Below are 24,208 nucleotides of genomic sequence, written 5' to 3' on the forward strand. Positions count from 1 at the left end.
CCTAACAAACATTTTTTAATATCTGCTAACAGCAAGTCATGGACACCAAATGCCCGACTTGTAATGTTTGGGAATAGTTGACTCAAATGTGTTTTATTCACCAGGTTGTTTGGCATCATGAAGACCTAGCTTGAATCTACTCTGCACCATGGCATTAAGCTAGAACCAAGTTTTCAGGAGCTAGGAATCCCTAATTGATTAGGTGGCTTTCTCTTTGTTTCCTAAAAAATCCCCCCCCACACCATCTCCCTACAAAATATAGGTGTTTTGTATTCTATCTGCCCCCACCTAAAGATAAATGAAGGGAAACCTGAGGAAATGTATTTATATTATAGTTATCTTCATATTCACCATTTCTAACGTTCTTGTTTTCTTCCTGAAGATCCAAGTTCCCATCTAGTAGAATCTTTTAATGCAGGTCTTTTGGCAATAAATTCTCTCTGTTTCCCTTTATCTGAAGATGTTTTTGTTTCATCTTCATTTCTTAAATGCTTTAATTGAGAAACAATTTTACTTCAGTAAAATACACAAATCTTAATGTACAGCTTAATGAAATTTTATGTATGTATACACCCATGTAACTATCACCCCAATAAAGATATAAACATTTCTGCCACCCAGAAAGTTCCCCAGTGCCCCTTTGTAGTCAATTTCCTTCCCCATCCCCCAGACCTTGGCAATCACTAACCTGTTCTCAGTTGCTATCATTTTGCCTTTTCCAAAATGTCATCTAAATAGACTCATACGATATGTACCCTTTGGAGTCTGGCTTCTTTCACTTAGCATAATGCACTTAAGATTGATCCAAGTCATTGCCTGTATCCACAGTCCATTCCTTTTCATTGCTGCATAGTATTCCATTGTATGGATATACTACAGCTTGTTTATCCATTTACGCCTAAAGATACCTGGGTTGTTTCTGGCAATTTTGGATAGAGCTGCTATAAAAGTAGGGTGCAAGTTTTTGTGTGAATATGACTTTCATTCATCCAGAGTAAATCCCTAGGAAGAGGATTACTGAATTATAAGGTCAGTATATGTTTAATACTGTAAGGAACTGCCAAATTGTTTTTCAAAGTGCTATACCATTTTACATTTCCACAACAGTGCATGAGTTTCAGTTGCTTTGCAACCTCTTAGCACTTGGTATTGTTGGTTTCATTTTATTTTAGCCATTCTAATAGGTGGTATCTCTATTGTGGTTTTAATTTGTATTTCTCTAATCACTGACAATGTTGAGCATCTTTTTATGTGATTATTTGCCATCTGTATGTCATCTTTGGTGAAAGATTTTCAAATCTTTAACCACCCCCCCTTTTTTTTTAAACTGGGTTGTTTGTTTCCTTATTGCTGAGTTTTGGAAAGTTAGTTATATACTCTGGCTACAAGTCCTTGATTCGATATGTGTTCTGCAAATACTTTCTCTCAGTCTGTAGCTAGTGTTTTTATTTTCTTAAGTGTCTTTCAAAGAGAGGAAGGTTTTAATTGTGATACCAATTTATCATTGTTTGCTTTCTGGTTAGTGCTTTCGTGTCATATCTAAGAAATCTGACTAATCCAAGGTCACAAAAATTTTTTTTCCTAGGTTTTATTCTAGAACTTTTACAGTTTTACGTCAAACATTCAGGTCTATGGTACATTTTGAGTTTATTTTTATATGTTGTTCAAGGAACAATGTTCTTTTTTTTTTTTTTTTTTTGCATATGAATGTCCAACTGTTCCAGCACCATTTTTCAACTCCCTGACTCGATTTGCTCCATTGGCTGTCTACGAACAGTTTATTTCATCTTTATTACATCTTTCAAAAATTGTATTTCATACTTGCATTGGCCAAGAACTGAGTTTTGAAATTTAGTAACAAAATACTCAAATGACTTAGGAAGGAAGCCAAAGAGGGAGGGAAGGAAATAAAAAGCAAAACAAACAGAAAGTCAATTGAAAATCCTTGGGCTGCTGGCCCTGGCCTGCTTCCTGGCTGAGGGAGCACCAGCCTCACACACAGCCCAGGCATAAGGAAAGGTCTGAGCCTGGGGTCCCTGCTGGGGAAGGCATAGTTCGGTGCCTGCCTCAGGACCAGGGGCCAGGACAGCCCGAGGAGGGCTGCATAAGGCTCTCTTAGGGCAGATGGTGTCCAGGGAGAAAAGAAAGCTCTGAATGGAGGCTAGATGTTATGGAACGAATCTCCCTTCTTTCAATTATATTCAGGTTTGAGTCATTGTTTCTAGTGTAAAATGCCAAGAGCCCCCAAATCTGAAGAGGTAATCTCTTGTTCCTGCTGAGTCTCAGATTAGTAAACGTGAACAGGGCCAGTGTAGATTTGGCAGCCTAGTAAAAACTATGGACAGAAAGGTTTCCTCCTCCTCCTCTTCCTCCTTCTATCTGGAAGGCAAGGTAAAGGTACAATTAGTCAACCACCCAAATAATTCTTTTAGCTTCAGCTACCAAATGTTGTGTGGTCATGCTTGGTGGTTGGCTACAAGATGCAGGGATGTGGCACATCTGAACTATTACTGGGGCTGTAAAGTGGTTAGTGAGCCCCCGGCCAGGATTACATTCACAGTTGCAGGAGAGGGTCTGTTTTCTGTTGCTTTCTTGCTATCTTTGTGTTCTAGAAGAGGCAGCAATACGTGAGATGAATCTATCTTGTGCACTTTCACGTTGTTGTCTTAAAGTTAAAATCACAGAAAGTGCTGGTATGATGAGATATTTGTATGTTTCTAATGTATTGGTCACGTGCATCAGCATTCTTAATATAATCGAATTCACACATTCTACTGTGCTCAGCTCAGGTGCAACAATGTCCTCAGTCAATCACTTGATGTAGTTGCTTTATGCAGACCTAGCTTTAGGTTGAATTAGTACCACACCCACCACTTGGAAATTTGAAAACCGACAGGTTCAGTGAAGATGACCTACAGTCGGCTCTCCCGTATCTGCGGATGCAGAACCTGCAAATACAGAGGACCTGACTGTAACACTTTATATATGAAACTTGAGCATCCACAATTTTTGGTATTTGTGGGGGTCCTGGAACTAGTCCCCCATGAATACCAATGGACAACTGTAGATGAGAAACTGATATCACTATGATGTAATTATTTTTGCATATATGCCTCTGAGATATTCTCTGTAAGGCAGTGACCACAATTTTTTTTTCTATTTTAATCCCAAGAACCCATTAACTTGCCCTGTTTATCATACATGTTCAATAAAGATTTGTTAATTGAAAAAAAAAGAAACTGAAATAATGGCTAAAGCAATTCAGTAAACTGCTAATTTTAAATGTTTTCATAGGACTTTACTCATACCATTTTTTTTTAAAGATTTAATTTTTTATTTTTGGCTGCGTTGGGTCTTAGTTTCTGTGCACAGGCTTTCTCTAGTTGTGGCAAGCAGGGGCTACTCTTCATTGTGGTGCACGGGCTTCTCATCACGGTGGCTTCTCTTGTTGCGGAGCACGGGGTCTAGGTGCGCGGGCTCAGTAGTTGTGGCTCGCAGGCTCTAGAGCACAGGCTCAGTGGTTGTGGTGCGCAGGCTTAGTTGCTCTGCGGCATGTGGGATCTTCCTGGAACAAGGATCGAAACTGTATCCCCTGCATTGGCAAGCGGATTCTTATCTACTGTGCCACCAGCGAACTCCTACTCATATCATATTGTACTTAGCCATATTCATGCCTGTTCCTCCAGGTACCGTGAGCCTCTTGGGCACTAGTTCTGTCTAGTTCATCCAGACATCATCAATACATCTCATTCATCCTTGCATTTAGAAAAGTGGCTAATTCAGAACAAGTGCTCACTAAAATATTTGTTGACTTCGATTGAAAATTACTTAATTCACTGAAGACATAGAAGGCATTTTATCATATTTGCAGATATTGCAGAGCCTGAAGTATTGACGCTGTTGATTTCGATGACACAAACAGGCTGGAATTCAACCTGCCCTCAGCAATTTGGAATGTTGGGCCACTAAAACCACAAAGAAATTAACAGGAGTACAGGCAAAGAGCCACGTAAAAGTTATTTTCAACTGGGTTTTCATAAATATAAGATGGATATCTGGCTTGGTAGTGGCTGCTTAAGTGAAAAAGATCTAGCAGTTTTCAGTGGCCATGAACTCAATACCAGTGTGATGTGGCAGATTACAATGATAATGCAATTTAAATGACAAGTAATAAAAGCTTAGGGTGCCTTTAAGGAAGTAGTACATCCATTGTACTTCCTACTGGTCAAGCCACGTAGAGAATGAAACATGCAATTTCCAGTACTACATTCTAAGGGGGAAAATTGGCAATTAGAACATGTCCTGTAAGATGGAAACAGATGAGGGTTAACCCATGATAGGTACATGGCTCTGAATAATTTATGACTCACTGAATTTAATGAGTGAGAGGTGCCCTGTCATTTGCAATGTAACTGAGAAAATTTTTCTTTGTGGGCTCAGATTGAGCTGTCTCTAAGAGCTGATTTTTGCTCTTGGAAGACATGTGGGTATAATCTAGTAGACCTCTCTTAGAAGCAGTGAGGGTCATGGGGTTGAAGAAGCAAAGCCCACTGAAGGTCATACTTCCTGGTACTTATCTACCTGGAGTCTTTAAAACGCAGCCTTTAGGGACTTCCCCGGAGGTCTAGTGGTAAAGACTGCGCTCCCAATGCAGGGGGCACAAGTTCGATCCCTGGTCAGGGGACTAAGATCCCGCATGCTGCATGTACAGAGCGGCCTAAATAAATTAAATTAAATTAAATTAAATACAGCCTTTAGGCACTATTTCCTCCTTCCTGCCTCATAGCCCAAGGGTTAAATGCATAATCTCTGGGGTCAGACATGTGTAGGTTCGAATCCTGGGCCTGCCTCTAACAGACTATATTAACTTGGGGAAGTTCTTAATATCACTGAGCATTAGTGTCTTAATCTGTAAAATGGGAATTAAAACCATCTACTGCATAAAAACAAACTTATGGTTACCAGGAGGGAAAACGGGGTAAAAGGGAGGGATAAACTGGGAGATTGGGATTGACATATACACACTACTATATAAAAAATAGATAACTAATAAGGACCTGCTGTATAGCACAGGGAACTCTTCTCAACACTGTAATGGCCTATATGGGAAAAGAATCTAAAAAAGAGTGGATATATGTATATGCATAACTGATTCACTTTGCTGTACAGCAGAAACTAACACAAATTTGTAAATCAACTATACTCCAATAAAAATTTTTTAAAAACCTATCTACTGCATAGATTAAATGAGATAATGTAAGTAAAGGTCTCACAAGTTATCTGGTATATAGTAAGCCTCAAAAATGAAATTTATTATTGTTGCTTATAGCACTTATAATTATATACCATATAATTTTATGTGTCTAGGTACTATAACACTTAGAATTATTTAAAAATACCCCTTTAACATTCCTCCTCAAATTTCTCCAGTTCTGCATTGTTGATGTTTATTAGGAGATTGAATAACAAATTGTAGAAAAATTAAATTGCTAGTCAAGTGGAATATTTACAGTTAACATATGGTACTGGCTTTAGCTTAGGAATCTGATCTTAGAAATTTAATTTGATTTTTTTTTTTTTTTTTTTTACATTACATTATCCTAGAAGCAAAGTGGGCCAACTGCCCATAATATCTGGGCAACAAAACCAAGTTCAATGAAAATTTATTCACTCCTGGACCTTTGTATATTTGAGTTAGTTAATTCGAATTAACTTGCACAGTATCCTCATAGGCATGAATTGAATTAGTTCAAGGCTTTTTTCCAAAGGAACCAAACCTCATAATTAATTTTATTTGGTCATTATCTAGAATATGATGGTTTTTAAATGTTGGGTCACAGACATTTCTAATGTATAGAAATTCCATTTGGGAATTCAGAAACCTATCTGTTTGTTCCTTTTAATATTGGTGTGTCCTAGCCAATGGCTCTTTAGATAATATTATTGCTCAGTACTTTTCCTTCTTAAAAAGTGTCTGGATTTCAGACCAGCTAAAATCAGGAAAACATGAGGAAGAGAAGTCAAAGTTGTCCCCCAGCGAGGACAGCAAGAAGATGGAATTGAAGCTGAGTAAAGAAACAGGCGGAGGGGAGAAAACAAATAAAAAGACGAAAGACTGTTCCTTTGGTGCAATCTGGGATTCAGTGTCAGCTGTGAACTCCGAGAAGACTCAGAACGGAGTGAGCAGCTTAGGCTGCCTGTTTCATGGCTCTGGAGGAGAGGAAAAGGAACGCTACCAGTTCCAAGGCGCCCAACAAACACAAATTCTAGCCTGGGAGCCTGTGAAGAACTCCTTGTCCCTAAGAAAAATTTCCACAAAGACCCTTTATATTCAACAAAGGGATGACTAAGCCCCAGGTCCTGGAAGGGCTGGTGAGCAGCACTCACCTGAGCGATGCCCTGAAGGAAATGGTGCATGGAGCCCAAGGTGGTTAGGTTTTGTTTCATCACTTCAGAAATAAGAGAAAAAGGCTTCCTTCTGTAAGAGAGCATTTAACCCACTGCTAAAGCGCACATTCATTCCATCCCCTCGCTGTGCTCCCGTCACACACAAAACCTCTCTGTACCAGTGATGTCCGTGGAGCTTCTGCTTGTGACTGACTTCGGCTGGAGAGAGAGCGCCAGAGGAGAGGGGAGAGATGACGATTGTGGCATCTTTGCCCCAGCTGATGCCTTAGCCCAGCCTGGGGACGGGGTTGGGGGAGGAGTGGTAACTAGAAACTTAGAGAATGTTTCCAAAACAATTTTGGCCAAGGAATGAGTGCCAGGTACTGACAGAATTATTGTGTTGACAGAATTTGTAAGATTCTGAGTGAGGGTAGAAGCCAGAAGCCGGAAGCGTAGAAAGGACTCTGGATGTAATCAGATCTGCTTAAGGGCCCAGTGACCAAGTGTTGCAGGGAATTAGAGAAAGGGCCTTTCTCCCCTCCTCTGCGTAAACCACACCCACACCCCAAGAATATAGCACTTTTGGCATGAACACTGACTTTCTCACCTCAGACAGTGGCGCCTGGCAGTGGTAGGCAAATCAAATGGCAGCAAGGCAAAGACATGTGTAAGTGCAGCCAACAGAAGGCCATGGTGGACGCCATGTGGTAACTGTGTCTGACAGACGGGTCTGTAGGCAAATGTGAAGCACATCTTCGGGGCGGGGGGGTTCTCCAAAATAAATAGGGACAGTTTGAGAGAGGGAATGCTAAGTTACTGTTTGAGAAGATGGAGTGCTGCCACAGGAACTTCCACAGACTGGTGAGGCCAGATTAGATCAGGTTTACTTTCAAAGACTGGAACAGCAGTCAAATATCCCATATAGCTCTGCCACCATTTCAAAAAATAAAGGAAAAAAATAGAAGAGGGGGAAGGCACCTCAAATGTACTCATGAAGTTAATGTAAGATCAACTCTCTTCATGCTGAATGATATAAAAATGCAAATACCATTGTTTACAAAAGCCCCCGAGGCAATTGCCTATCATTTTTAGTTTTGAAAAGTAAAGAAGGATTAATGATACAAAGTTGTACCCAGACAATACAAATTACAAATGGAAGCATTGCCATAATTTGCTTTATGAAGGGCCCAGCTACCATGAGGTTGCAACCACAGTTTAGATCCTAACACCTAATCTCCATCTTCCCTTCCCTGCTTCTCATCTTCTGCATCTCTGAAAGGCTCAGACAGGACCTTCTGTGCCAATGTTACCTAGTCACAATTAAGTGCCAGAAAATTAATATGGAGTTTAAATTGGGGTGGCTGCTTCACAAAGATAAAACAAGAGAACATCAGACTCATCAGAACATCTGGGAATGCTTAGCTGAAGGATGGATTTTCATAAAGTTTTATTACTAAATGCAAGGTCTGCACCTTTATTCTTCAACTTGAAGCCTCAATTAATTGGAATCGGTAGACCGTTCAGATGAAATAATATTTCTGGTTAATCAATCATTTCTTTTAAAAAGTCAGTACTTCATCAGTATCTTTCCTAATCCTTTACAAGTCAACTGCTCTGCTTGAAGAGGGCCAATTCCATTCCAACATTACTGATGTTATGTTGATTATTACAGACCTTGCAATGCCTCTGCTTCATAATTCTGAACTATCACCTCCCATCTTTCCAGTACCAAACATACTGTTTTCATTCATTCATCAATCCGTTTGATAAATATCAACTGAATGCCTACTATGTGCCAAGTGTTCTTCTAGAGGCTGCAGGCATAACAGAGAACAAAACAGACAAAAATCTCTTCTTCCATGGAGATTAAATTTTAATACAATGTTATATGTATAAGGAATAGGAGGTTGGGTTGACTTAACTGATACATGGACATACCCTTGTAGTTGATTTTTGATTAATCACTGAGGTCAGCTAGCTTTATGTTATTTGATGTTTTCTCAGGAAGTTCATATTTCTAATCTATTTAAATCATGGTTTCAGGGAGTTGAGTTCTGGCTAGTGAAGGTATTTTCCACTGTATTCTCTTGACTGAGTACAATGACATAGAAAAACCATATATAGTAGAAAGAATGTTGAATCTCTAAATTCTTTTAAACCTAGAACTTTTTTAACCTCCTCAGCTTAATTTATCCCTTCTCCTGAAAAAAAAAAAAAAAAAGGAAAACAACTCAACTTTTTGTCAGTGCTAAACAGAAGACAGACCATCATTACCAATCATTCCAACCCTTCTGCGATCTTAGTCCTGTCACAAGAAACATCCTGTAATTTCCCCCCTTCACAATCAGAACTGAATCCAAGAAGATACGTGCAGAACTGGATGCTAATAATAGTCCACTCCCACTGACAACAGAAAGGCTGAAGGCTTCACAAACCTTTTCAGAGAACAGTTTGATGTAATTTTGAAGTCACAAATGGTTCTGTTTCTCTACGCAGGCATTTTTCAGAGCACTGAGCTCAGTTAGAAATCCTAAAACTAAAGAGAGCCAGTGAAACTTGAAGCTCGTTCAGGAAAGAGCAGCCGAAATGACTGAAAGCTTGGGAGAGCCTCCTAGTGAGGAACCTGTTAGAGGAAACGAATTTATTTCTATGACTTAGCTGAGGAAGAAAGAGAGGGCTTGGAATTCAAAGGTGCATGGTAGTGAGTCACTACAACAATAGATCTAAGTGCTTGTTAAGAGAGCTATAGCTACAGTAATACTACCTTGAGTGCTTTATACATATTATCTTTTTTAAGCCTTTCAGTAACTCAGGAGGCAGATGTTAGTGCTATTATTCCCATTGCACAGTTGAGGAAAACTGAGGCTTAAGTAACTTGCACACAGCCACAAAGCTAGTAATGGAAGAGCTGGAAATTGAACACAAGCTGCCTCCAGAGCCCCAGCTCTTCATCAGTACACCACACTGCCTTATGAGCAGAAACATTCAGTTGTCTGAAAGGATGTGAAAAAAATGAGGCCATGTAAACAAATGAGATTTTGATACTTATCACTCCAGAGACTGTAAATGGAAATGGAATGTCTTATTGGGATGGAGGGAGTTCAGGTCTGCCTGAAAACCAAATGCTAAGTTAAAATGGCTTTGAGGTCTCTGTCTTTCTCGTCATGATTGAAAAGATGATTTTTACTCATTATACCATTTGAAAAACAGTTGACATAAAGAAAATTAACATTTTGATTAAATAACATATCTGATATATTGGGAGTGTTAATTATCCAATTAGAGAGGAGAGTGAACTTTTTCCCAATTAAGGAAATGTGGAATACTTGTAACTGCCGTACTCTAAAATTATAATAGGTAAGTGTTCATGTCTTGGTGATTCCGTATCTGTAAAAAGGTGGGCAGAATATACCTATAAAAACTTCTCTGGTTTGTCTGGGGGTGGAATTCCTAAATATATTTTGTTTTAATGCCTCATAGAAAAGCCCCTCAAGGAAATCGACATTAAACCTTTCAAGAAATCTAAGATGACAATGTGCTCGTGTTTCCTAAAATATGCTCTGTGGAACACTAATTATAGGTGATGCACTCAAAAATGGATTCCATGGTCAAAGTAAAGATTCACTGGCACAGATTAAAGGTTCACAGTATCATATTAAAGGCTCTGAGCAGTTTAGCAATAAAGACACCAATTTAACTTGGTTTAAGCAACATTCCCCAAATGTATTGCCTACAGAACCATTTAAATTTTTTCAACACCTATAAACTTCTCATTGAACCAGTGTTTAACTGAACATACTACAGTAGATTGTTTAAAACTCACACTTGTGATTTTCACTACTTGAAATTACATGATACTTTTGTTACTTGCATTTTCCACTTAGTCATCTTAGAATGTACATCCCGTGAGGACAGGGATTCGTTTGTCTACAGATCCCTCACTGGTAAATATTCTTATGTTACAATGACTTTTGCTTCCCTAGGCATCCTGATGACTGTGGAATCTCTGATAATGACTCCTAGGAAAATGAGGACCCCAGAGCCCACTCCATGCTGTGGCAGGCAGTGAGGATACTGTGTGAATAGAACAGATGTGGTTCCTGCTGAGGCAGAGCTAATATTTTCATGAGGGAAATGGACTGTCAGATAACTCAACAAGCAATGAGAGAGAGTATTTTACATTGTAAAATTTTAAATTACTAAATTAGGTCCATCTCAATCTCATGTATGTTTTAGTCGGTATGACTTGTCCCTTGCATGCTTACCCCCTGGACACCTGCAAGAGGCAGGTATGGGGCAGTGTTGTGCTGGCAAACAACCGGCTGGGGGAGAAGGGATTGGATTTATAGCATCTGCAGATTTCCATGATGTGAATACTCCCACCATGTCAGATTTCAAGTTACCAAGGTGATGTCAAGCCACTTCCTGGAAATTTAACCATCTACTCTCATGAGCTGGTGCCCGAAGCTCCAGCATATCAATAATTCTAGGTTTCAAGGCAAATTCAGCAGCATTTTTCTCATCATAGACTTTTGGATTTCACAAGCTAAAAGAAAAAATTTTTGAAAATTAGAGAAAAACTAACTTTCCAAAATTTTTCCTCTGTCCTTCATTCATTCTTTCCTTCCTTCCTCCCTTCCTTCTCCAAGTAAGGATGCTAAAAAACAAATGACCTTCTACAATCACCATCATTTCATAAAATAAAGCGTATTTTAATAACAAAAAAGTGAGAATGACATAACTTCAGAATTTTAAAATATCCTTTAAATTTAATGAATCTTGCTCTATCAAAATTTTACTACCGTACTTATTTTTCTAATTCTGTTGTGAACTAGGGAGATTTTGGTGCATCCATTAGGATTTTTTTACTACAAGTGACAGAAAACCTGGCAGTGACTTAATAGCTCAGGGTCATTTTCTGACAATCAAGCAGTCTAGAAGTAAATGGTTGCTGGCAGTAGTTCAACTGTGCTGTGATGCTATTAGACACCTACTGTTTCCTTAGCTCTCCTTTCCACCATCTTCAAATTGTAGACTCTTTTCATGTCTCTAACCTCATAGTCATCAGATGGCTGCTGTACTTCCAAGACGGTAAAGTGAAAAGGGCAAAAGGCCTTGTGGTTTGAATTGTGTCCTCCAAAAAGTGTGATGAAGTCCTAACACCAGGTATCTGTGGATATGATCATATTTGGAAATAGGGCCTTTGAAGATGTAATTAATTAAGAGAGGCCATACTGAATTAGGGTGGTCCCAATCCAATAACTGGTGACCTTATAAGAAGAGAAAACAGAGACAGACTCAGAAAGGAAATGCAAAGAATACATGAAAAAAAGATGCCCACGTGAAGACGAAGGCAGAGGAAGCTACAAACCAAGGAATGGCAACCATCAGAGATGAGAAAAAGACAAGGACGAATTCTTCCTTAGAGCCTTGATTTCAGACTGATAACCTCCAGAGCAGTGCGGGAATACGTATATGTTGTTTTAAGCTGCCCAGTTTGTGGCATTTTATTATAGTAGCTCTAGGAAACTTATGACAAACATCATCACAAAACCTTATCTTAGGTGGGCTCCAGATTTCCTTTTACATTCCATTGGCCAGATGTGGGTCAGATGTCTAAACTTAGAACAATCAATGGCCAAGGAGAAGGGGATTTCCATGACTGCTTTGGACCTAGTTCATCCTTGGGCCTGGGGTAGGGACAATTCTCCCTGCGACCAAAGGATCTCTACCCACCATCTAAACACACTGGAAGAAGGGGAAATGGCCTAGGGGAGGCAATGGGCAGCAAATGTGAAGATGGACTGTTTTGTTGCTCTGCAGCTGGCATGTTAGCAGTGCTGCCTTAATTAATGGGGCACATTCACATTCTACAGAAGCCCTCAGAAATTTAGGTAAAGGAGGGGGGAGTCAAGATGGTGGAGTAGGAAGACCCTGAACTCACATCCTCCCAAGAGCAAACCAAAATTACAACCTCTTACAGAGCAACTGTCTATGAGAACAACTTGAAGACTAGTAGAAAAGATTTTCCACAGCTAAACATATAAAGAAGGAGCCAGGGACTTCCCTGGTGGCACAGTGGTTAAGAATCCACCTGCCAATGCAGGGGACAGGGGTTCGAGCCCTGGTCCAGGAAGATCCCACGTGCCGCGGAGCAACTAAGCCTGTGCGCCGCAACTACCGAGCCTGCGCTCTAGAGCCCGTGAGCCACAACTACTGAGCCCGCGTGCCACGACTACTGAAGCCTGGGTGCCTAGAGCCTGTGCTCTGCAACAAGAGAAGCCACCGCAATGAGAAGCCCTCACACCGCAATGAAGAGTAGACTCCACTCGCCGCAACTAGAGAAAAGCCCATGCACAGCAACAAAGACCCAACGCAGTCATAAATAAATAAATAAATAAATAAATAAATAAATAAAACGCTCCCAATCTTTAAAAAAAAAAAAAAAGAAGGAGCCACAACAAGATGAGTAGGAGGGGCAGAGACATGATCTAGTCAGGACCCATGCCCCCAGGTCATTGGCCCACAAATAGGAGGAAAATCATGATTGTAGAAGTTCTCCCCAAGGACCAAGGGACCCAAGTGCCACATTGGGCAACTCAGCCCAGGAATCTGGCACTGGGAAGATAAGCCCCCAGAAAGTCGGGCTTTGAAAACAAACTGAGCTTACTTTGGAAGAACTACAGGACTATAGGAAACTTCACTGTTAGATAGTGTATGCAAAATCTTACATGCTCTGAGTCCCAGCACAGAGGTAGTAGTTTGAAAGGCACCTGGATCAGACCTTGCTGATCTTGGCGAGCATCTTGGAGAGGCAGGCGGCAGCTGGGCCTTCTCCTGGAGACTGAGACTCTGGCAGCAGCCATTTTTGACCTCTTGTTCTTCCGTGCTGACACCAGTGTTGGCAAGGACCATTTTGGAATCCTCCCACTAGCCTACTAGTGCTAAGGACTTGCCCTGCTCACCAACAGGCCTGCAGCAGCCACACACTGTCAAGCCACACAGTAAGCCACCTAGGGAACCAGCCCATCCACTAGCAAACCCGCAGTAGCTGTGTGTAGCCAGGCAGGCTAGCAATCACCGCCGCCACAACAGAAGGGCACACGCAGCCTGCAAAGGGGATACCCATGGAGCATATAACTCCATTGGACAAGGGGAGTGCGCTGCTGGGCCCAATAGGACCTCTCCTACATAAGGCCCCTTCTTCAAGATCAAGGGATGAAACGGACCTACCTAATACACAGAAATAAAATAAGAGACTAGGCAAAATGGGGAGACAGAGGAATACGTTTCAAACAAAGGAATAAGACAAAACCTCAGAAAAAGAACTAGGTGAAATGGAGACAAGAAATCTACCCAATATATTAAGGGCAATGATCATAAAGATGCTCACCATTTTCAGGAGAAGAATGGATGAACACAGTAAAAACTTCAAAGAAGAGTTAGAAAATATAAAAAAGAACAAATCAGAGCTGAAGAATACAATAACTAAAACAAAACAAAAAAACTAGAGGGAATCAAAGTAGATTAGATTATACAGAAGAATGGATCAGTGATCTGGAAGACAGAGTAGTGGAAATCAACCAAGATGAAAAGAAATAAAAGAAATTTTAGGACTTCCCTGGTGGCGCAGTGGTTCAGAATCCGCCTGCCAATGCAGGGGACAAAGGTTCGAGCCCTGGTCCAGGAAAATCCCACATGCCACAGAGCAACTAAGCCCGTGTACCACAACTACTGAAGCCTGTGCGCCTAGAGCCCATGCTCTGCAACAAGAGAAGCCACCGCAATGAGAAGCCCATGCACTGCAACGAAGAGTAGCCCCCGCTCGCCACAACTAGAGAAAGCCTGCACGCGGCAACGAAGACCCAACACAGCCAAAAATAAATAAATAAATATGTAAATTTTTTAAAAATAAAAGAAATTTAAAAAATAAGGGTACTTGAAGGGACCTCTGGGACAACATCAGGCATACTAACATTTGCATTATGGGGGTCCCAGAAGGAGAAGAGAAACATAAAAGGGCAGAGAATTTATTTGAAGAAATAATAGCTGAAAACTTCCCTAATCTGGGGAAAGAAACAGACAATGAGGTCCAGGAAGCAAGAGTCCCAAACAAGATGAGCCCAAAGAGGGCCACACCAAGACACTTTGTAATTAAAATGTCATATTAAATATAAGAGAGACTTTTAAAAGCAGCAAGAGAAAGCAACAAGTTTCAAACAAGGGAACTCCTGTAAGACCATTGGCTGGCTTTTCAGCAGAAACATTGTAGGCCAGAAGGAAGTGGCACAATACATTCAAAGTGATGAGAGGAAAGCGCCTAAACCAATAATACTCTACCCAGCAAGGTTATCCTTCAGAATTGAAGGAGAGGTAAAGAGTTTCATCAACAAGCAAAAGCTAAAAGGAGTTCAGCACCACTAAACCAACCTTATAAGAAGTGTTAAAGGAACTTCTCTAGGCACAAAAGAAAAAGGACACAATTAGAAGTAAGAAAATTATGAAAGGAAAAACCTCATTGGTAAAGGCAAACATATAGTAAAGATAGTCGATCAATGACTTATAAAGCTAATAGGAAGGTTAAAAGACAAAAGTAGTAAAATCATCGATATCTACAATAAGTTAAGGGATACAGAAAAATAAAAAGATGTAAAATATGATGTCAGAAACAAGGCATGGTGGGAAGGACTAAAAATGTAGAGCTGTTAGAATGTGTTCAACTTAAGAGATCATCAATTTAAAGTAGATTATCTATTTATCATCTATCTATCTATCATCTATCTATATATCTATCATCTATCTATCATCTATCTATCATCTATCTATCTATCTATATATCTATCATCTATCTATCTATCTATCTATCTATCTATCTATCTATCTATCTAGGTTCTTATACATGAACCTCATGGTAACCACAAATCAAAAACCTACAAAGATAAACAAAACAATAAAGAGAACAGAATCCAAATGTAACACTAAAGATAGTTATCAAATCATAAGGAAAGGGAACTAGAAAAGAATAAACAAACAAAGAAGACTACAAAAACAGCCAAAAACCAATTAATAAAATGGCAAAAAGTACATATCTATCAATAATTACTTTAAATGTAACTGGAGTAAATGCTCCAATCAAAAGACATAGAATGGTTAAAATAATTAGAAAAAAATGAGACCCATATATATGCTGCCTGTAAGAGACTCACTTCAGATCTGAAGACACACAGACAGAAATTGAGGAGATGCAGAAAGATATTCCATGTAAATAAAAATGAAAAGAAACCTGGGGTAGCAATACTTATATCAGACAGAATAGACTTTAAAACAAAGACTGTAACCAGAGAGAAAGAAGGTATTACATAATGACAAAGGGATCAATCCAACAAGAACATATAACACTTGAAAAATGATATGCACCCATATCTGAAAAGGAGTTAATATCCGGAATATAGAAAGAACTCATACAACTCAACAACAAATAAACAAGAAATATAATTTTTAAATGGGCAGAGGATAGACATTTTTCCAAAGAAGGCATATAGATGGACAACAGGCACATGAAAAGATAGTCAACATCACTAATCATGAGGGAAATGCAAATCAAAATCACAATGAGATATCACCTCACACCTGTCAGAATGGCTATCATCAAAAAGACAGCAAATAACAAGTATTGGTGAAGATGTGGAGAAAAGGGAACTTTCACTGTTGGTGGGATTGTAAGTTGGTACAGCCACTATGGAAAATAGTATGGAGATTCCTCAAAAAATTAAAAATACAACTATCCTATGATCTAGCACTTTCACTTTTGCACATTCTCTGAAGAAAACAAAACCCTAATTCAAAAAGATACATGCACCCCTATGTTCATTGCAGCATTATTTACAATTGCCAAGATATGGAAGCAACCTAAGTGTCCATGAATAGGTGAATGGATAAAGAAGATGTGACACACACACACACACACACACACACACACACACACACAGTGGAATCTTAGCTATAAAAAAGAATAAAATTTTGCCATTTGCAACAACATGGATGAATCTAGAGGGTATTATGGTAAGTGAAATAACTCAGAGAAAGACAAACACCATGTGATCTCACTTATATGTGGAATCTAGAAAACAAAACAAAATGAAAACAGACTCATAAGAAAACAGAGGGGAGGTGGTTTTGCCAGAGGGGAGGTTGAGGATGGGGAGCTAAATAGGTGAAAGGAATTAAGAGGTACAAACTTTTAGTTGTAAAATAAATGTCACGGGGATATATCGTACGGCATAGAGAATGTCATCAATGGTACTATAATAGCTTTTTGTGGGGACAGATGTTTACTAGACTTACTGTGGTGATCATCTCATAATGTATTTAAATGTCAAATCACTATGTCGTACCCTGAAACTAACATAATATTGTATATCAACTGTATTTCAATAAGAAAGGAAGGGAGGATGGAAGGAAGAAAAATTTAGGGAAAGGATCCAGTTTTATGGTTCCAGGTAAGAAGTTAGAAAAGTGAGTGGCAGTGTTCACAGGGAGAGACCATGGAAGCTCATGGAAAACCAAGAGAGGGATGGAAATTTTAAAGAAAATCGAGTGTCAGGAAACTGGAAATCTCAGGGAGAAAAGGCAGGTGAAATGATCTGGTACTAATGAAAATCCCCTATCCCTACTCCAAGGGAATTATTAAGCCAGTTTCAAAAAGAGAGAGAATAAAGGAGAAAGAGAGAAACAGAGATGTCATTTTAACTCTAGGCAGTATCGTATAGTGAAACAAATTTTTCATCTTCATTCAGTGACAGGTTTAAACAGTTAAACCCAGCACTAAACAGTAAAATGTTTAAAAATCCATGTTTTAAAATCTATTTTTTCACAGTTAAGACAGAGACTAAAGATGCTCAGGAACTCAGCTCTGAGAACCAGAGGCAATAGGGAAGTCGCTGTCTGAGCATTCCGTCTCCCAGGCAACCCCCAACTCTACACGTTCTGGAACTGCTCTTAAACATTAAATAGGCTTCATTGAAGGCATATCTGGGAACTATAGACCATCATATGGAGGCCAAGTCTTGTAAAGACTGTGGCTTTATGGGTTACACTCTCACTGGCCCCGTCGGCCACCTCTTCTACCTGGACCTATCCTTTATCCTACCTGCTGGACCTATCCTTTATCCCACCTGCTCCAAGGATAGGATTTTGATTGGTCAACTGGATCTACCTGCATCTTCCTGACTAACCCAAACTCTTTGACCCACGGCTGCTTTATTTATTCCCACAGTTTGCTCTGCCTTGGAGCACCTCCTCGGCCTCTGTGTCCCCTCTCTTCCCCAGACATACATGTCATAGCACCAGAGTATTTTGTGGCATTTATTAAATTAAATGTCTGTCTTCCCTTACTAAATAAGGACTTTGGAAGCAGTAGCCATGCCTTAGTGATCTTTGTGTTTCCAGCATCTAACACAGTGGGGGATCTATTAAATGTTGGATGAATAAATAAATTTTCAAAGGCTAATCCCAAGGGAAACAGATCATGTTATAAATTCCTCAGCTGGAACCCATAGGAATCAGTGATGTTCCATGCAAAAGCCTTATAGGGATAGGAATCCAGAGTGTTGACCTCAGGTCTTCTTGGTGTATTAAAAAGTGTGGGACATACTGTGAGCCTAAAGACAAATATCCTTTGAACTAATCTGATTTATTTCTATGAAATTCTTTGCTTAGGTGTTGTGAGCTCTGTTTCTAATGTACAAATTCTGCTTTCCTTAGAAATTGAAAGGGGCTTGAGACATTTCTTAGGTGGTTTCAAGACCAAACCGCTTGTGAGAGTTAAGGACTTCCTTTTCTGACTGTGTACTAGAAAAGTTAGCAGTTAGAGGTGAATGTGGCAGAGCCTTGCCGATAAGAACATAATATGGAAACTCATCATCCAAATTGAAACGTAAAACATAAGCAGTAGCCATCCAGTTCCACTGTGGGGCTGGAATGGGCTGAGGAGGAAGGGATTTTGGATGAAAGTGAAAAGAAGTGCAGAGGACCATTGGAAACATACTCATTTTATATTTTCTCTCTAAAAATAGACTTGCTGCTGGTAAAATGGACTTTTTCTAGCCCTGGTTATACAATTGCTGGATTTAGATGCCAGATGCATGTTGCTTCTTATCGCAAAATGCCTCTGTGTTGCATTTTGCCTCGTTTTCATTTCTGCCATTTATTAGGTCACTGAACTTTCTCTCCGTGTTTACTCACAATATCAGAAAGACATGGGCGGAGACTCCACTTATCTTGGGACCTCACTCTGCTGTTCTTTTACATTTCTTCTAATAGTTTGATCATTTTTATCTTCTCTTCTTTCTTCCGCTTTATTGCTCACATCATTGGTTTCCTACCCAAGTCTGGAAGTGACCTTAAGAGGCTACCTAAGCAGAAGAGCATGCACTGTGTCTTCAGACTTTCAGACATGGGCTGCCACTACTCCATGGGGTGCCTTTGTGTGAGGTGGGAAAAGGCATCCCTTCATCTGGGCTGACGCAGCCCACACTCGGGTGCACGGCTTAGTGAGCACAGGACAGACTGATTTCAGGACCAACTCTATTATTCACTCGTGTGACATGAACAACCAGCCCTACCGGAAGGTGCAACCCTGTTCAGAAAAGAAGAGTCCACAGTCTTGCTTAAATAAAGCATTATAGCGACCATTATTCTCATGATGAAAATACTCTTCTTTAAAGTCCTCTTAAGGGATGAATAACCTTGGACACACACTTATTTCTTCAGTTTTCAGTAGTTTACAGGTCCTTAAACACGACTCAAGGTTACATCATGGCTTTCTGAGGCCAGTAGCATCAAATCCAAACACCACGATCTAATTTGCTAGGCCATCTCTTCTTTTTAGTGCTACGTCATCATCACACATTTTGTCTTCATTTCAGCAAACAATTAATGAGCATGGACAATGCGTCAAACTCTTGAATCTCATCTTTTGTTCCTCTCCAGCGTGGCATTTTCACTTCAACTAGCCCTATGACAAAATAGGCATCCTTGAAATCTCCAGACAGAAGGCTCCTGATCTGTTTGGCAAGCCCTGGGCGTAACTTTCTGCTGCTTCAGACCTGGAATCCACAGAAGAGAACTCATGGGTCAGTTCCTCCAGCCCTGCCTGGCATTTCTCTTGGTCACCCTCACCCTCCTCCCCACAAACCCACACGCCCGCTTCAATACAATGTGCTCAGAATCCTGCTTGAAGTGCATAAGCACCGCACTTGAAGTGCACTCGTTCAACGTCATTTGAGGGGATCTCTAGGTACAAACTCCACATAGAAAAACAATGGTAAGTCTTTATTCACATAGTAGTGTGTTATTTAGAAAACCCTTTCATATGCATTAGTCCTCTACACAGACTTGCCAATATTTGTCATCTGGTCTTTGCCCCAACGTGGAGGTTCTCAGCCTTTGTTGCACTTTAGAATCACCTGGGAGCTTTCATAAAGTGTGGAGACCTGGGCTCCCTGCCCCGGAAACAGAAACAGAATCTCTGAGGGTGGGAGCTGGGTGCAGTTTCCTTTGTTTGTTTGTTTAGTAACAGGTGATCTTTTTTTTTCCTATTTCTTTTAAAATTAATTAATTAATTTATTTATTTCTGGCTGTGTTGGGTCTTCGTTTCTGTGCGAGGGCTTTCTCTAGTTGCAGCGAGTGGGGGCCACTCTTCATCGCGGTGCACGTGCCTTTCACTGTCGTGGCCTCTCTTGTTGCGGAGCACAGGCTCCAGACGCGCAGGCTCAGTAGTTGTGGCTCACGGGCCCAGTTGATCCGCGGCACGTGGGATCTTCCCAGACCAGGGCTCGAACCCGTGTCCCCTGCACTGGCAGGCAGATTCTCAACCACTGCACCACCAGGGAAGCCCAGTACCAGGTGATCTTAATGAAAATCAATGCCTGCCTTTCTCTTTGCCAGTCTTTACCATTTTTAGAGCTCAGAATTATCCAGATACTATACAGAACACCCAGCATAGCACTGGTCAAAGAGATGATTCTTTTCTCTCCATACATCCTCATTAGCTCCCGCCCAATACACCAACTGACTTTGTCTCCTCTGTGTGAACATATCCAACCTACCCCATATGACCATGGAATATCTATACATTATCATAGAATTATTGTTTTCTCTTTGCATGTAGATTAGTTTATTTAAACAAAATGGCAACTGTCTCAAAGATGGAGGCTATCTTTTCTATTCTTTGTCTCCTTCCATAGTGCTAGCAAAGAGCTTCTGAACCACAATAGACAGTAAACGGATGTTGATTACAAGTAGAACCTATCCCTTTTGCTTTCATTTTCCTTTGATATGAAAATCAAATAGGCTTCAGAGAATGGGGTTAGAGCGTTGAAATAAGAAAAATATGTAACCTGGAAAAAAAAACAAAAGCAAAACCAAGATGTCCAGTAAGAAAAAGTAGATTTATATGTACTGCAGATTTAGTACCTGTCAGAGTGGTTAATCCTTTTACATATGAGCTCATTCAAATGTTAAATGATTTCATTCAGAACTTCATTTGGGAAAAGTTGCTAAGTTTCCATGTTACACAAAAAGATCCAACACTCTCTCTAGAATCTCCAGTAGGAAAAGTAGGATGGATGAGTCCAGAGCTCTACTTTTATTTTGAGCATAAAATTGTTGCCTGGATCTTAGTCTAATCTCTGCTATTAACTAGCTGTGACCTTGATATGTCATTGAGTTCATCAGAGCTCTTTAGTCCCAGAGTTCTCCATAGTAATAATGTTAATCAAAATAGCCAACGTTGATGGAGTACTTGCTATGTACCAGGCACTGTACTGGGCATTCTTCAGGGATTACTTCACTTAACCCTCACAATCACTCCTTGGGATGGTTACTATTATTATCCCTAACTGAGGAAACCGAGGCTCTCGGAGATTAATTTGTCCAAGGTCACAGGGGAGATGCATTTTAGTGGAAACGTATTTATTCAAGCCTGGCTCAAATACCCATTCCCCTCTCCCCACATCTGTAAGCAGAGCACCTGATTCTGGGCTCCTCGAACACTTAAGGGAGGCTGATATTTTTGCGCTTATCACTTGCCCCTTTGTAGTGTGTTGATTGTTTTTGCATGTCTCTCCCAGCATACTGGACTTTGAATTCAGGGTTTAGCAATTAATATACAATCAGTATATGTGTCAAGTTAGTGGTATGAACTCTCATTTAGCTCTCACAACAATTTTGTAAGTAGAATTTTTCTTGTTTTTACAGATAAAGGCTGAGAGAGGTTAAGTAATTGGCTCAAGTTCACACAGAGCATAGAAACTGGAGTCAGGTTTTGACTCCAGACATCAGACTGTGCCTACTCTGTGCTGGCATCCCTGTCCACTCAGTTGTCCGAGCCAATCCAGAAACCAGTGTTAAGTTAACTCAACAAGGAGACCATTAAGACGGGTGGTGCCGGGCTTCCCCGGTGGCGCAGTGGTTAAGAACCCGCCTGCCAATGCAGGGGACACGGTTTGAGCCCTGTTCTGGGAAGATCCCACATGCCGCAGAGCAGCTAAGCCCGTGTGCCACAACTACTGAGCCTGCGCTCTAGGGCCTGCAAGCCACAACTACTGAGCCTGTGTGCCACAACTACTGAAGCCCGCACACCTAGAGCCTGTGCTCCACAACAAGAGAAGCCACTGCGATGAGAAGCCCGTGCACCGCAACAAAGAGTAGCCCCTGCTCACCACAACTAGAGAAAGCCCGTGCACAACAACGAAGACCCAACACAGCCAAAAATAATAAATAAATAAAATAAATAAATTTATTAAAAAAAAAAAAAAAGGTGGCACTAATGCCGTGGCAGCCTACGTAAGCAAACCCAAATCGAAATGCAAACCTAAGGACAACCAATCACAAACAGCCAACGAGGCTTTCAGCTATAGCCAACCAATAATTCCTTGTTTTGCTTCCACCTTCTTTGTATAAAGTCTCTCCCAGAGTTCCTGTTGGTGGAGGGCTCCTAACAACTTCTGATCTGGCGCTGCTCCATTCCAATTGGTTTTTGCTCAAAGAAACTAAAAAGTTTTAATATGCCTCAGTTTATCTTCTAACACCAAGGAAGCATTCTGTACAATACTTCTCGGCTCGTGATTCTCTCCCATCCCCCACTCCCCTCCAGTCGCTGTTCAGTCCATCACCTCGTCCCCGTCCCCTCCATCACCACCGCCTTCACTCACCTGGATTACTGCAATGGTTAGTGTAAAAGATTTGGAATTTTGGCTGACCTCCAAAACAAAAAGGTTAAAATTTATCGGTGACTTTCATAAATTGCAAGCAGTTCTTATTATGTCCCTTAGAGACAAAGACATACTTCCACACACTCAGCCCTGTGTAGCTTAAATCATGGTTCACTGGGAAGTTAGAATTGTGTTTTCACCTTGTGACATAAATTTCGGTATGAGGATCAACACACTTCTCCAATCCTGTAAATCATATGAAGCAGCTGGATAGTTTCCAAGATTCTAACCGCGTTTGCTGATTGCATTTACAAGTTTATTTCAGAGTCTGCCTTTTGGGACCCAATTGTGATAATTGCACTTGTTTTCCTGAGTTGTTGTTTTTAACCCATTTCATTGCTCTTTCTCTCTGGGGCTGGGGCCTTGCCTTGCTCTTACCTTCACTAAGCTGCATTTCTGGTTTCCTGCCTTCCTACCTTGGGATTGAATATCATATGCTCCTGATATGCTATTGCTATGCTCTGTCACCTGTAGGGACACTTGGTCATGTTGTGTTAAGACCTCCATGCAGTACTGGCTGCCCGCCCTTTGCTGCCAGCGTCCTTGAGAAAACTTCCTCTCATGCCCCTGAAACAGATCTGTCTCCCAACTGCCTGCCTCGTCTCGGGGTGGCCCTCTTTACAAGCACTGGAACTAGTTTAGACCCATAAATGTCCCTTTGATATCTACTTATTGCAAACACAAGAGAAACTTCTTCAGAGCAAAGGAAGTCAGTCATTTTTGGCAGTCGGCTCAGACTGTTTCAACAATAAAGCTTCTCCGAATATTAAGGTCTCCTGCTCGTCTGGGAACAAAGTACTCTAGCTAATATTGTCAGATGACCTGCCAAAAAGAAAGGTCACTCTGGTAGGAGTTCCACATGCTATTTAAAGATCAGACGGTCCTTGGATGGGAAAGCAGCAGATATATGGCCAGGGTTTTAATGAGTCAGAGAAAGGTACAATGTGGCAAAATTTGATAGTAAATGAAATTGTTCTCTTGAAAAATAACACTGTCCGTTTATTCTGTTTTGTAATTACATTTAAAGTTATTGTCTTCATTGGAGTATTGTGAATTCTTTGTTAGCATTATGTATTTAACTTGTTAAGTGAAGACGTGTTCTTGAATGAGAGGAAAACAAACCTGTTTTAATCTTTTTGTAATAGTCTTGGGAATATTTCTAAAAGTTGGAACTATGTCTCAAGGGAGAAAATGGAGATCATGAGAAAATGAAACAATCTCTCTCCATATTTATTATGTTTACCCTCAACTCCATCTAATAATTGATGCTTGTAAGGCTATTCCTTTTTTGCTCTACCAATCCTTCTTCTCCCTCTGATTGTTCTAAATTTGTTTAGAAATAGCAACTCCCCAAAACTAGAGTTGTCTGTTCCACTTTCTCCATTTTCCACTTCCTCACCTTTCGTTCACTAGTTTTGTGTAGTTAAACATTCATTTTTCACTATATTATGTCCATGCAAATAGCATTCACAGCTTAATGTTGTGTGCACTATAATCATGAGGTTTCTCTTTACCATTTGCTTTTTCCCTACAGTTAATAATTGCCT

The 24,208-nt window shown here is 40.4% G+C and overlaps 1 protein-coding gene and 1 long non-coding RNA gene across 10 annotated transcripts in view; one reads left to right on the top strand and one right to left on the bottom strand.

The window, feature by feature from the left end:
- The window catches only part of PCED1B (PC-esterase domain containing 1B), a 146,097-nt gene that overhangs the window by 86,559 nt on the left and 35,330 nt on the right, over positions 1-24,208 (top strand). Inside the window, exon 4 of one of the 9 annotated variants that reach the window (XR_014233106.1) lies at positions 19,378-19,396. The exons of 5 other annotated variants lie outside the window; for them this stretch is intronic. The gene's annotated coding sequence lies outside the window, so the exon portion shown is untranslated. Of the gene's footprint in view, positions 1-13,452; positions 19,712-24,208 lie in introns of those variants that run through there. 3 more of the 9 variants (XM_082349465.1, XM_082349464.1, XM_082349469.1) reach the window with 3 other exon arrangements.
- LOC309608870 lies at positions 167-13,448 on the bottom strand. The gene is made up of 4 exons (XR_014233134.1): positions 12,850-13,448; positions 6,567-12,449; positions 6,388-6,478; positions 167-3,565 (listed from the first exon to the last, which is right to left on the bottom strand). It is a non-coding gene; the product is annotated as an uncharacterized lncRNA (long non-coding RNA).

The sequence above is a fragment of the Balaenoptera borealis genome, assembly GCF_965194805.1.
Source record: "Balaenoptera borealis genome assembly, chromosome: 13".
Classification (NCBI taxonomy): Eukaryota; Metazoa; Chordata; class Mammalia; order Artiodactyla; family Balaenopteridae; genus Balaenoptera; species Balaenoptera borealis.